Source organism: Frieseomelitta varia, unplaced genomic scaffold (assembly GCF_011392965.1).
Source record: "Frieseomelitta varia isolate USP_RPSP 00005682 unplaced genomic scaffold, Fvar_1.2 scaffold_259, whole genome shotgun sequence".
Classification (NCBI taxonomy): domain Eukaryota; kingdom Metazoa; phylum Arthropoda; class Insecta; order Hymenoptera; family Apidae; genus Frieseomelitta; species Frieseomelitta varia.
Window position 1 is genome coordinate 287,024 of NW_025109989.1, and position 13,059 is coordinate 300,082.

General features: G+C 33.5%; 1 long non-coding RNA gene across 1 annotated transcript; it reads left to right on the forward strand.

Annotated features, from left to right (window-relative positions):
- Positions 1 to 889: 889 nt before the first annotated feature.
- On the forward strand, positions 890 to 12,475 carry LOC122528783. The gene is made up of 3 exons (XR_006306667.1): positions 890 to 956; positions 9,468 to 9,475; positions 12,464 to 12,475. It is a non-coding gene; the product is annotated as an uncharacterized LOC122528783 (long non-coding RNA).
- Positions 12,476 to 13,059: the final 584 nt, after the last annotated feature.

Consider the following 13,059-nt stretch of genomic DNA (forward strand, 5'->3'; position numbering starts at 1 on the left):
CGACGAAAGGGGACTGCGAAGTTTCGCCTTGCGCTCTACGATAACGAGGAGGAGTACTTGGGCGGCGGTGATTGCTGCACGCGTTTAAGGCCCGATGTGCTTGCATTAGCCTTGCGACTTGACGCCGCGGTGACGCTGCGCGGTAATTCCACGGATAAACCGAGGGATTCTCTGTCAGGGAGGGAAGTTGTTTCGAAGCACACATACACACACACACACATCCGCTCCACGTGTAGATTTCTTTTACGCGAATGAAAATCGGTCGGTGGAAAATATTGGAAAGAAAGGCTGGTACAAGTTACAGAGATACGTACATATTTATTTCACATGGGTTAACAAAGAATAATAACGATAACAGTAATGACATTCAGAAAACAAAAGTAAATTTTATTCAGTGTCACTGTACACTGTAATTCGAAACAGTTCGACCTTTTCTTTTTAATCGGCACCACAAGCGGTCCACTTTTTTTAGCGGTCCAAGTCAGAAATTAAAAAAAGAAAAAAGAGTTTATCAGTTATTTGTTTCGCGTCGCATTCTTTTAAAATCAAATAATCGTATGAGTTTATTAATTTCTAAGAAGATTAAAAAATTTATTTCATTTATTTTATTAGTTTGTAATATTATTTTATTAATTAATATTAATTTATATTAATTTATAATATTATGTCTATTTATTTTATTAATATCCAAGAAGCTGTAAAAATTTAGAAACATCACAAATCGCTCGACACTCGAAATCCCATTTCCGAGGAACGAGAGGGAAATGAGAAATGATGAAAATTAATCACTTAGAAACATAATTGTAAAATAAATTAATAGATTTGTTTAAAAATTTTTCTTTACAATAAGATTCATTTTTTTTTCTTTTTTTATTGTTGTAAGACCTTCCAAGTCATTTCAAGCATTTCGCAAAAATCATATTTCCCAATAAGCTACAAACACAAGATTTCATAATGTATGACAAGTAGTCATAATGCATGACAAGTAGTCATAATAAATTCTTATCTCGCAAGACCAAATATTTCCTGAAATATTTTGCATAAAAATATTTTCCAATTCATTCAAACGCAAACGCGAAATATATGACTTTATTGTTAGGTCATCATTCGTGATCATCGGCGCAGTTGTTCGAGGATTAACTGTACCTTCTAATGGCACACTGTACCTTCTAATGATACGTGATCCCGCTATTGAAAATAAACCTGCGAAATTGCACAGCGTCGCCACGCTGCAAACGCAACCGTATCGCGATCACTTGTTCCGCGCCAGGCTTTGAAGATTCTCTCTCTCTCTCTCTCTCTCTCTCTCTCTCTCTCTCTCTCTCTATCACTCGCCAGAGTATCAATAGATTCTTTGTAATGGCACTTGAGACAATGGCAGTGACACACAGTGATTACATAGCGAAGGAGATGATGGAACGAGCCTTTTCGGCCTCTCCGCGGTTCACAGTCGCGTCTCAAAATTATTTCAACGTTACTTCGGGATGTAAGATCGCGGTGGCGAGTCTTTGGATTCGTCTTGACGCCAGATTCAACGTGTTATCAAGTCAAAAGTATGCAACGACGTTTAAAGAGTACAAAACAAAATTTGTAGAAGATAAATTTTCATTCCAGAAAAATTTTTTTTTTTTTTTTGTTTGTCAGATCATCTCTTCAATTACTGAAAAATTGTGGCGATAGTGCTCACTGTCCTTTCTAAAATATTTATTAGCGTCTATTTAACACTAGAACTGCCGAGATAGTCAAAATGACCGATTCATAATTTTTCGTAGGAATTTTGTAGACGTAAAGCAAGATGAATTTTCAGAGATTTAATTAGTAGATTTAAACTTTATGTTAAACAGAGATTTAAAGCTTTTCGTATGAATAAATGTTTCTGTACTTCAACGACGAGTAAAAGTTTCTTCACAATACAAGATTGTATTGTAAATTTTTTCTCTTTTTATCTTAATGCTTGTGATGGAAATTTATACTCAACTTAACAATTGTTTCAACTTTCACGTGATACAAATCTGATCACTCGTTCTTTATCATTCTTTTTAAAAAACCGTTCTCAAAATTTGAGTCGCGTTTATAAACGTTCGTATTAAAATACGTTTTTAAAATGCAATTGTACAGTGGAAACGCGCTTTATCGATAAAACAATCGATTAAAACCCTCTATTTGCCTAAAGTTCTATAATTAATAATTAAAAGAATTAACTTCACTTTGATTTTCCAAATTGTGATGATCAATAAAAAAATCAATAATATATTTTGGATTCCAGAGTTTCAAAAGGTTCTTATATTTCATAGGAAAACAAAATCTTCTGAAAAAAAAAAAATTTGACTTTTGGCCACAAAAACGTGGCTTTTCGGTCCGATACACTTCTTATCGACTTGAAAAAAAAAAAAAAAAAGAGAAAGAATGAGATGAAGAGGGAGCCCCCCCCCTCGATACAGATAAAAAGAACGCAACCAGGCGGCGTCTTGATAGCAAAGAGAAAGCTCGCGCGTGGAGAGAGAGAGAGAGAGAAAGAGAGAAAAGTAAAGTGTAGCGCGTCTCGTATCTGCCTCTTCTTTATCTCTCCATCTCCCTCTCTCCCTTTTTTTTTTTTAATCGTTAATCGCTGCAATTGTCGACTATAGAGGGTAATTTGAAAAAGCGTAAATAATCAGTCGCTGAACTAAATTATACGCTTTTTGAATTATACAACGCAGAGGCTCGACTCTCTCGCCGCGAAACGCATAACAACGAAATGTATCCATACACGTGTGTGTGTGTGTGTGTGTGTCGTTGAATTTTACGGATAATTGCTTTTCCGTTTTCGTTTAGTTTAGCAAAAACAAACGTGCTTTTTCTCTCTCTCCTTCTCTCTCCCTTTTATCACGTGTAGATACGTACTACGTGTATATTGCGATCGGTTCGCGTAGGCCGCGATTAAGCGTTGGCTGGTGGTAGGATTAAAGTGTTTTCCTCGGAGTGTTGGTTCAACGTTGTTATTGGTGAAAGCTTTGGTAGTCGTTGGCTGATTACTTCTATCTTTGGATCGTCGTTGAACTTCGACGCGAGAAACGGAGCTGGATTTCTAGTAATAACCGGCTCGATGCTATTGTCTATTAGCCGAATAGCTCCTTAACGAGAGATAACTCGCGTTAATTGCACACGTCTGTCACGCAACTGGCTCGAACAATACGTGCCCACCCCCCTGTTTCAGAAATCTTGGTACAAGTGCCGTGTATCTGTCCCAACGTGATCAAGGTAGCGCGATAGATGCAAATTGTAAATGAAATATTTGCAATATAAAGTTTAATGTAATATAATAAATATAAAAATATAATATATTTGCAATATAAAATTTAATATAATACAATAGATATAAAAATATATTATATTTAAAAATATAATTAAATAATTAAAAATATAAAATATAAAAATATACAATATAGTATATAATAAATAAAATAAAATATAAAATATAATATATATAGAAATATAAAGTACAATATAAAATATAAAAATATACAATATAGTATAAATATATATAAAAATATAAAAATATACAATATAGTATATAATAAATAAAATAAAATATAAAATATAATATATATAAAAATATAAAATATAGTATAGTATATATAAAAATATAATATAATATAATAAATAAAATAAAATATAAAATATAATATATATAAAAGTATAATATAATAAATAAAATAAAATGTAAAATATAATATAATATAAATTGCACAGTGTGAATGTGTAACAGAAATATAAATTGCTCATTGTCAACGTGCGTTGTAAATTATAAATTATTTACAATAACGTTTGTACGTTGTGTCGTAAAATGTTCGTTAGTAGTCGGCGATAACTACTGAATATTAAAAATAAAAGTGTCCCAAGGAAGCTCTTTTGAATTTGAAAGTGCATATATAAATATTTAACTCAACGACACGTTGTTGAATACTCTACAAACAATTTATTATTTTCACAAATATTAGCAGCGTACTGTAATTGTTAATTATTTCGTATATTGCTGATATTCTCAAGCGCTGAGAATCGAAGCGCGAGTTCGATTATTTTGCAACGAGCACTATTTCTGGCTGTAATATATCGGCAGGGGGAAATAACGAACCGAGAGCCGCGAGTTATCTGACAGAGATAAAGAAAATGCCTAACTCGCTCGCGGTCGTGTCGAGCGAGCGAATCGACGAAAGACAAAGTGTTTCTCTTTCTTTTCTCCCTTTTAGTTTTAATTCTTTCTTTCGTTTCTGCACCGTCATCGACGTGTTTGCACCCGGCGTTTTCTCGAAATCTCACGTTCAAGAACAAATAAGAAAGAGAGAAGAAGAAGAAGAAAAAGAAGAAGAAGAAGAAGAAACGAAGGAACGTCGTCGTCGTCGTCCTGTTCCTTTAACAAACCAGTCTTATTATCTCTGTGCTCGATTCTCGAATTACGTCGGCGGCACGGTGAAAAAAGGAGTAACCACCTCGGCAAGCCTCGGCGTGTTGCGTCGTCGTCGTTTTGAATGAAATATCGGAACGAACGCGCGAATTCTCGAAAGAATACCGTCTTCTCCGCAACGCAGAAGGGGTGCGTTGTTCTTCGAGCGACCTCCCCCCCTTTTTTTTTCTAGCCACGGACGTTCGTCTCTCTGCAAGAGGATGAGGACCAGTTTGCAAATATGTCGAGGGTTAGTTCCGTATTTTATAGCCTAAGCGTTGCCTCGTCGCATTGTGCAAACGGAGGCATAAAATCGCTGCTCGTGGCTGTTTCACAAGGGCTGGACGGTGAATGCGCATGGTGAGAACAATGTCGAGTGTCTCGTTGTATACCTCGTGATTTTCACGATTAATCAGGATATTTTGTTTCTCTGAATTCTATCGTTTTCCTTCGTAATCGTGCTCCTTTTTTCCCCCCTGTCCATTATACAGTAATAGTTGTAGTATTATAGTATATTATAGTATAGTAATAAATAATTATAGTATATTGTACAATAATATATATTGTATAGTAATATTATAGTATATTTTATAGTAATATTATAGTATATTATACAGTAATATTATAGTATATTGTATAGTAATATTATAGTATATTATACAGTAACATTATAGTATATTATAGTATAGTAATATTAGAGTATATTATACAGTAATATTATAGTTATATAGTAATATATAGTAATATTATGTAGTATATATAGTATATATAGTAATATATAGTAATATTATAGTATATTGTATAGTATATTATACAGTAATATTATAGTATATTGTATAGTATATTATACAGTAATATTATAGTATATTGTATAGTATATTATACACTAATATTATAGTATATTGTATAGTATATTATACAGTAATATTATAGTATATTGTATAGTATATTATACAGTAATATTATAGTATATTGTATAGTATATTATACACTAATATTATAGTATATTGTATAGTATATTATACAGTAATATTATAGTATATTGTATAGTATATTATACAGTAATATTATAGTATATTGTATAGTAATATTATAGTATATTATACAGTAATATTATAGTATATTATAGTATATTATACAGTAATATTATACTATATTATACAGTAATATTATAGTATATTATGCAGTAATATTATAGTATATTATAGTATATTATGCAGTAATATTATAGTATATTATAGTATATTATACAGTAATATTATAGTATATTATAGCTCGTAATAGCTTTCTTTCGATTTTTTCCCCAGTTCTTTCCACCCGTTCCTTCGAATAAATCCCGAGCAAACGCTCGACAATAGCGTCTCCTTAGATTCCTAATCGCATCACGTCACGCGTGACGAGATTAGTAGAAACTCCTCGAAAAGTCACCCCTCGGAGAGGGGTCGAGGAACCATCCTGTTCCTCACACAATCCACATGTCTCTTGCGCGTACACCAGATATATATATATATATATATATATATATATATAATACTCGATTTCGTAAGTCGCGTTTAACATTCGACCCTCCGTGTGCTCGAGATTGTCGCACGACGTAGAAACGACGAACTAGTTTGCAAATGTTCGCAGGGTTGCCATGTACGCACGTACGTCGTATTTTACACGCACGCGTGATCCATGCTCGCAGATCGGTGGTGAGACGAGACGAATCGAAGCTGGCAGTGTTATTCGGATTCGTCGTGTGAAGGAATTACGAGCAACGCTTCGTAACTGGAGAAAATCAGATTTAAGGGGGCAGAGGACAGTTTGAACAGGCCTAAAAATTACGAATAGAACACGCAAGAATCGCGTTGACAGAACTAGAGCCGTGGGAATTCTAATCCGCGAGACTATCTTTTGTATCTTAGGTTGTGTATATATATATATATTAGGTTTTGAGGTTATTGTTACATTTCCATAATGAGATGCTGTTGTATAATTATAAAAAAAAAAACAGACTATCGGATTAGGATTCATCATGAAATAGTATATATCATGTAATAAATATAGTCTACATAAATAGTCAGTAAATATTTTTCTAGAGAATCATTAATTAAATATAATTGCCAGTTGAATGTCAAAAGAAAATCTAATAATAGACGATTGACGGACAAACGAAGTTGTAACGTCATCAATTTATATGCATCTACTTTCACAAATATTTTTGATATCGATTATGTTCAAGACTAATAATTTACCAATAATTTTGTTTCCTCAAAAGTGGGCCATCACTCCCCTACTTGTTATATTATTATACAGTTACTCTCGACTTATCCAGTATTACGTAATTTCATAATTAACGTCTATAGGAAAATTCGACGAGCAACGAATCGAGCGAATATCCGATTTTTCGATCGTGGAGGGTACCGATCGGCGGAGTTGCGCCGTTTCGGAATGCATCGCGGGGCCCCCCGATTATCGTTTCTACGCGCGTTTCTCTGCCCCGATCCGCGATTATACGATCGCGGAACGCCCGAGACTTTCACTTCGACCATTAATTAACTCCGTTTCGTTCTATAGAAGTCGCGAGGCACACGCCGTTACTCGATCGTCCCGCGATTTGCCTGCATAAAAGGCATCACAGGTCGGAGAAATATCCCGCCGGTCTATCGAACAGGTTTTTAATCGTCTTCCTCGCTGTTTTTCTTTTTCCTCGAAATTTATGAGACACTTGTAATTACATCAGCTGTAAAATATAAGTCTTACGATCGGAGATGTTCCTTCCTTTTTTTTTTTTTTTTTTTTTCTTTCTTTTTGGCCACCGTGCTTTGCATAATTCACGGTTACCTTGTCCGCGTATAAGGCTGGCGGCCATTGACAGCCGCGAAACGAAGAAGATGAAATATCGTTACGGCCTCGCCCTGTTCCGGGTGGGGTTCGTTCCTTCCGGGATCACCGACCTTCGAAGACAACGTGATCCCAGGCGATTTCATTCTCGAGCCAACCCTCGTCACACTGTTGCTCCGTTTCTCGGTTATGCAAACGACGCCTGCGAGAACCAGGATTAACGTTACTCTCGTTTCTTTTCTTTTTTTATCACGTTTTCATTTTGGTTTTCCCTTTTTTTCTTTTTTTTTTTCTTCTTCTTTCATGACGATGAACGTGTGGATTGTTCTCGCGCGAACGAAACTTGATTAACATTGTCATAAGAATTTTTAGAGTAGAAAGGGAAAAGTGAAATAATGACTTTTTGAAATTGTTTCCGGGAAATGTGCGTACTGTACTGTTTGTTGCGTCGAGGAAGTGATTTTTCGCTCAGGTTCTACATTTCACTCTGTATTTATGCGAAACTACTGTTCAAACGACACGTGATTGAATGTTACTTGGATAAAATTAATTTACAAACGTTCCTAGATGTACCTTAAAGTACGAATAATACTCTATCCTTGCTCTGTCTTCAAAATCTGAGTCGTTCCTTCCAGGAGTGGATTCTGAAACTCGAACGAATCTTTTATGGTACTTCTTAATTTGATTTGGCCGATAGTTGCTTCGAAGTGCGGCTTAAATTCGGCCGTTAACGGGAATTAAAATTCGCTTTATAGACCCGTATAATTTGATCCCTTGCTTTTATGTCTGGACGTTAATCAAGTCACGGTTTCACGGGGTGTAACACGTGAAAACAAAATTACAACGAGCATTAACCTCCGAGATGCTGCGCCGTTTTGCTTAAAACGTATGAAACGTTCACGATCGTGCAACGTCAAACGTTCTTCGTGCCACTTTTCCTACCTTTGTTCCTCGCAAAGTTACTTTTCTTCTGCCTGCTACTCTACGCTCCATCAGAGTTTTAGAAATTAGAAATATGTAATAAATTAAATCAGTGTACAATTGCTCACGAAAGTATTCGAACGACCTTTCCGCGAATGTATTAGGTATGTAAAAAGTGACGCGTGTTGTAAACATTTTGATATTTCAAGAACACTGTGACGAAACACGACTATCCTGGTTAATGTTGGTCAAGTTTAAAACAAATTTAGAAATGTGTAGAGGTTGCAAGATATCTGATAATATTTCAGGATGATCACGAAAGTATTTAAGGAACCAATTATTTCACAATAATATTACGATTTTTTATTACACGACTTATTATATATTTATATGTGTAGAATGGATATTTATGCTGTACATTAACTTTTTAATAAATATCTTGCAAATACTATATATATTTTCAGATTTATATATATATATTTTAAATATTTTATATATAATTATATTATATTAAAAATATAAATATATATATAATATAAATATATAAATACATAATTAATATTTTAAATATTTTATATTATTTATATTTTTAATATTTTTATATTTTATATATATATATATACTTATATATACTTTTAATATAATATAATTATATATAAAATATAACATGTATAATATTTAAAATATAATTATGTATTTATATATTTATATTTTTAATATAATATAATTATATATAAAAAATATTTAAAATATAATTATGTATATATATATGAAACCTCAAAATGTTTTATATAATACACAAAAAATCTCCCACTTGTTCAAATGTCCTCGAAAATGCAATATTTAATAAATCTTCATAGACTGTAAAAGTTAGAAACATCCTACATTTCAGTTTCATATGCTTCGAGATCGTTAAATGTTTTATAGTAGCGAGCTGCCGTTCGTCGAGTACAGACTCGACTTTGTTCAAAATTCTCCGAGGGAGAATCTTACCTCGTACCCTGTCCGCTAGCATGGAAATTAACAATATCGCGGTATTTTAATTTTATCAACCGTGATGAAGTCGTGGAACGTGAGGGTGGCAGAGATTGTTCTTTCATCCAGAGACTACATTTCCGGGCGATAAAGTTCGCAGAAGCACGGCCGCGCGGTCGCGCGAGTTCGGCGAGAACTTAAAACATTTCCACGGGAAATGAATGTAACGCGACGTGGAGATTTAAGATGGAAATATTTCACACTTAGCCAACAAATAAAGATACATTATCAGCGCCTGGCTGAATCCGTATCACCGGCGTAGAATAAAATGTCCGAATATTCGTGAGATATGTAAATCAAGGAACGAGAACTTGTCCGTAGAATATTATATATCGTTCGTACGATCTTTTCATGAGAATTTATTGCACTCCTCGGTATGAAACAAAATTACTGGATAATTTGCGAATCTGGAATATACTCTGGAATACACTCGCGTGATGAAACTTGCTTCTCGATTTTGAGAAAAAAGAGTTACTTGTCACGTGAGAACGAGCAACGGTGCAGCGAACTTGGCGGCTCTGGACGATATGTACGAATCACGTGGCTAATTAAGGTGGAAACTGGTGAAACGATGATTGAAATGTTTACGTTAAATATTATTAGATTCTATTATTTATCTCTACACTGTAGTTCATAAATCCATCAAATGTTATAAAAGCCTAATTCCACTTAAATTTATTTCACGTAGAATTTAATATTAATATTAAATAGTACTTATATTAATATTAAATAGTACTTAGCTTAATAGTAATTATCGCAATATCGATAAAATGCTCGTTGTAATATTTAGAAAATGAAGTAGTAAATTCTTCCTCTTCTTGAATTGCATTTTCTATCACTCTAATCTGCCTGTGCATTTATAATTTACTTTACTATTTAATATTGAACTTAATAGTACATAATATGAATATTAATGTAAGTCTTTCTTAATATACTTGATAGTACACAATATGATCAATTGATTTAGGTCCTCTTTAAAAACACAAACATTCACAGTCTATTTTAATTATTACCATCCAATGTTCGTTAAAATCAATTTTGCAGAAGAGACGTGCTCGAAAACAACGTCTCTGAACTGTTGGAAAACCTACACCAAAATATGTTTCTTCCAGCCAGTCTATAAAACTAGTCAAAAACATATTATAAATTTAATCAATCTCTGAAATTGCAACGAAAAGAGAAAGAAAAAAAAAAAAAAAGAAAAAGAAGAAACACCAGGGATTTCCAACGTTGTCCAAGGATATCGGGGATTAAGCATCGTTCGTTCGTGGTGCTCGTTGCTTTAACGAGACTCATTATACGAACAGGGCGAGCCGTGTTGAATCGCAAGTACGTAAAACACGGAGAGGAGAGTGCCGTTGGCGAGACGCGACAACGATGAGTTCCGCCGGAAGACTTCCGGGAGGCTAGACGCGGTGGAATCGCGTGTCTGCTGACGCTTGTTGGCTGAGAGCTTTGCAACCCCCTCCGATCTGTTACATTTGGGGGATGGTTAGCTGGCCCTACAGCGTCCAAATTGCTCTAATCTCACTTTTTTGTTTTCACTCTGTCTTTTCTTTCCTGTCTGTTGCAATATGTTTTTACAATATTTATTTCCTGAAATTAACATCATAGTATAGTATATTTATTTATAGTATATTTATTTACTATATATTTATTTACATATAGTATATTTATATTTAGTATAATATATTTATTAGAGTGTAAATTATTTTTTATAGTATATTTATAGTATATTTATCTGTTGAAAAAGGGTTTGTAAGACGATATTTAAACGAACGAATGGAAATGTTGAAAATAGGTTTCCATGATAATCTGGCACGTGAATGTAAAATTGATTTTCGTCGTGACTGGCAGACGAGGAATTATACTAAATTAAATCGTACTGGAAGAAGAGAGATAAAAAAGTGTAGGCAATGTAGTTTCTTATGTTACGTGGTTTCTCTGGATAATCTTTTACGTGCAAATGATTTCTTTCACCGTGACATTAATTTTTTTTTTTTTTTTTTTTTTTACAACAGACTAAAAGAAGAGTTTAAAAGGTTAATTGACTTACCTATATTTACATTACACGTTCAAACACTTTTCTGAATGAATGTCTGACGTATCATATTGTTATTTATTTATTATTACGTTAATTATAAAACTAAAATAATTATATCGAAGGAAATTAAAGATAAAAGGATGGGAAAACAAGGAACAGCGACTCGGCGACTGTATTAATACCGCATCGAACATTTGTTTCTCTGTTTCTGCCCTTTATATTTCTTCTTTTGACATCGGTGGTCGTCATCGATTTTAATTTGCTGCTAATACTCTTGCGCGAAAACTTTCTCTCTCTCTCTCTCTTTCTCTGTCCCCGTATTTCTGCTTTTTTTCATCCTTTTTCCCATGCTTTTCGCGTTTTTCCCACCGGTCGCCCGTTTTTTTCACATTTGCGACCGGCGGACGTTTAAATCCCTCGCGTGCATCCCACGAAAATAAACGGATTACTGACCGAAGCATCTGTTTTCTTTTTTTCTTTTTCTTTTCTGTTTTTTCGAACTGCGGAGAGGGTGAATAAAGGAAAGGAAACATGTTATCAATCGAACAGTTCACAGAATTCACGTGGCGAAAGATGTTTACCATCGATCACGAGATTGTTTTCTCTTACATTTGTTGGATAGTTATTGTACATATTAGAACGAAATGAACGAAATTTTACCAAACTGTCGAAAAAGTTAGTTTCCAATGTTCAGCTTTAATATTTTAACTATATTTTAATATCTTCACTGTTTCACGTATCTTCTTTTATCAAATTTTAAATATGTAAAAACTTTCTTAAACTTTTTTCGTTAATCGGTGGATTTGGATTTAGCTTTCGCTTCAAATGTTTCAAATTATTCTATTGAGTACAATGTTCATATTAAAATTATTATTTTTCAACAGTTTCATTTATTGCTGTTTCGGTTTTTCTTCGTCTAAAGATATGAAACACTTAATTTTTAAAACTGTAAAACTTCAATTTTTATCGTGCTTGTTTCTCCATGTTCTTCGTGTTTAGTTTCTTTTTTTTTTTTTTTCTCGGAGAGGAAAAAAAGGAACGTATTATGAATCGAATACGCCGGAGGCGTTTCACATGGAGCAAAATATTTACCGTCGATGGCATTCTCTCTCACTTTGGAATTTGATGCACGATATGGATTTGAAATTGGGGACCGGACTTTCAGAGAGAAATGTGAAATATTTGCCGAGAATTTGGGTAATAATACTAATAAGCTTACTCCGCAATGATAAAATAACCAGAGGCGTGGCTTTCTACAATAATTTGCTTTCTAAATTTATAATTTCATTCTATTATCTGCACACCGTGATAATCAAAAGCTAGAATTTAAACTATTTTGTATTAATTAATTTCGAGGATATTCAATGATAAAGGAAGGGTTTAACAACCGCATACAATTTTATAAATTTTTAAAAAGATGTTAGATATATATATATATTTTTGTGTATGATCATTTGATGCATTTTGTAGATTTTAACGTTTGCAATAATTTTAAATAAAAATCAATATTCGTGCCAAGCTCGAAATCGATAATCATATGTATAGATCGTAACAAGATAAAACAGAAAATAATACAAATCTCATCAACAATAATAATCTTAGAGTCTACGATATGCACAATCTCTAGTCACATGATTGCACGCCAATCGATACATAAATTTACCCTAAAGCACACACGTGCCTTTATGATACCATATTACTCTGTCTATCCAGCTCGTATTCACGTATAAATTGGCAACTTAGGAATTCAGGCTAATATTACGGTCATTGTTATATATCTTGTGAAATTTATAGGTAACATAGATTATCA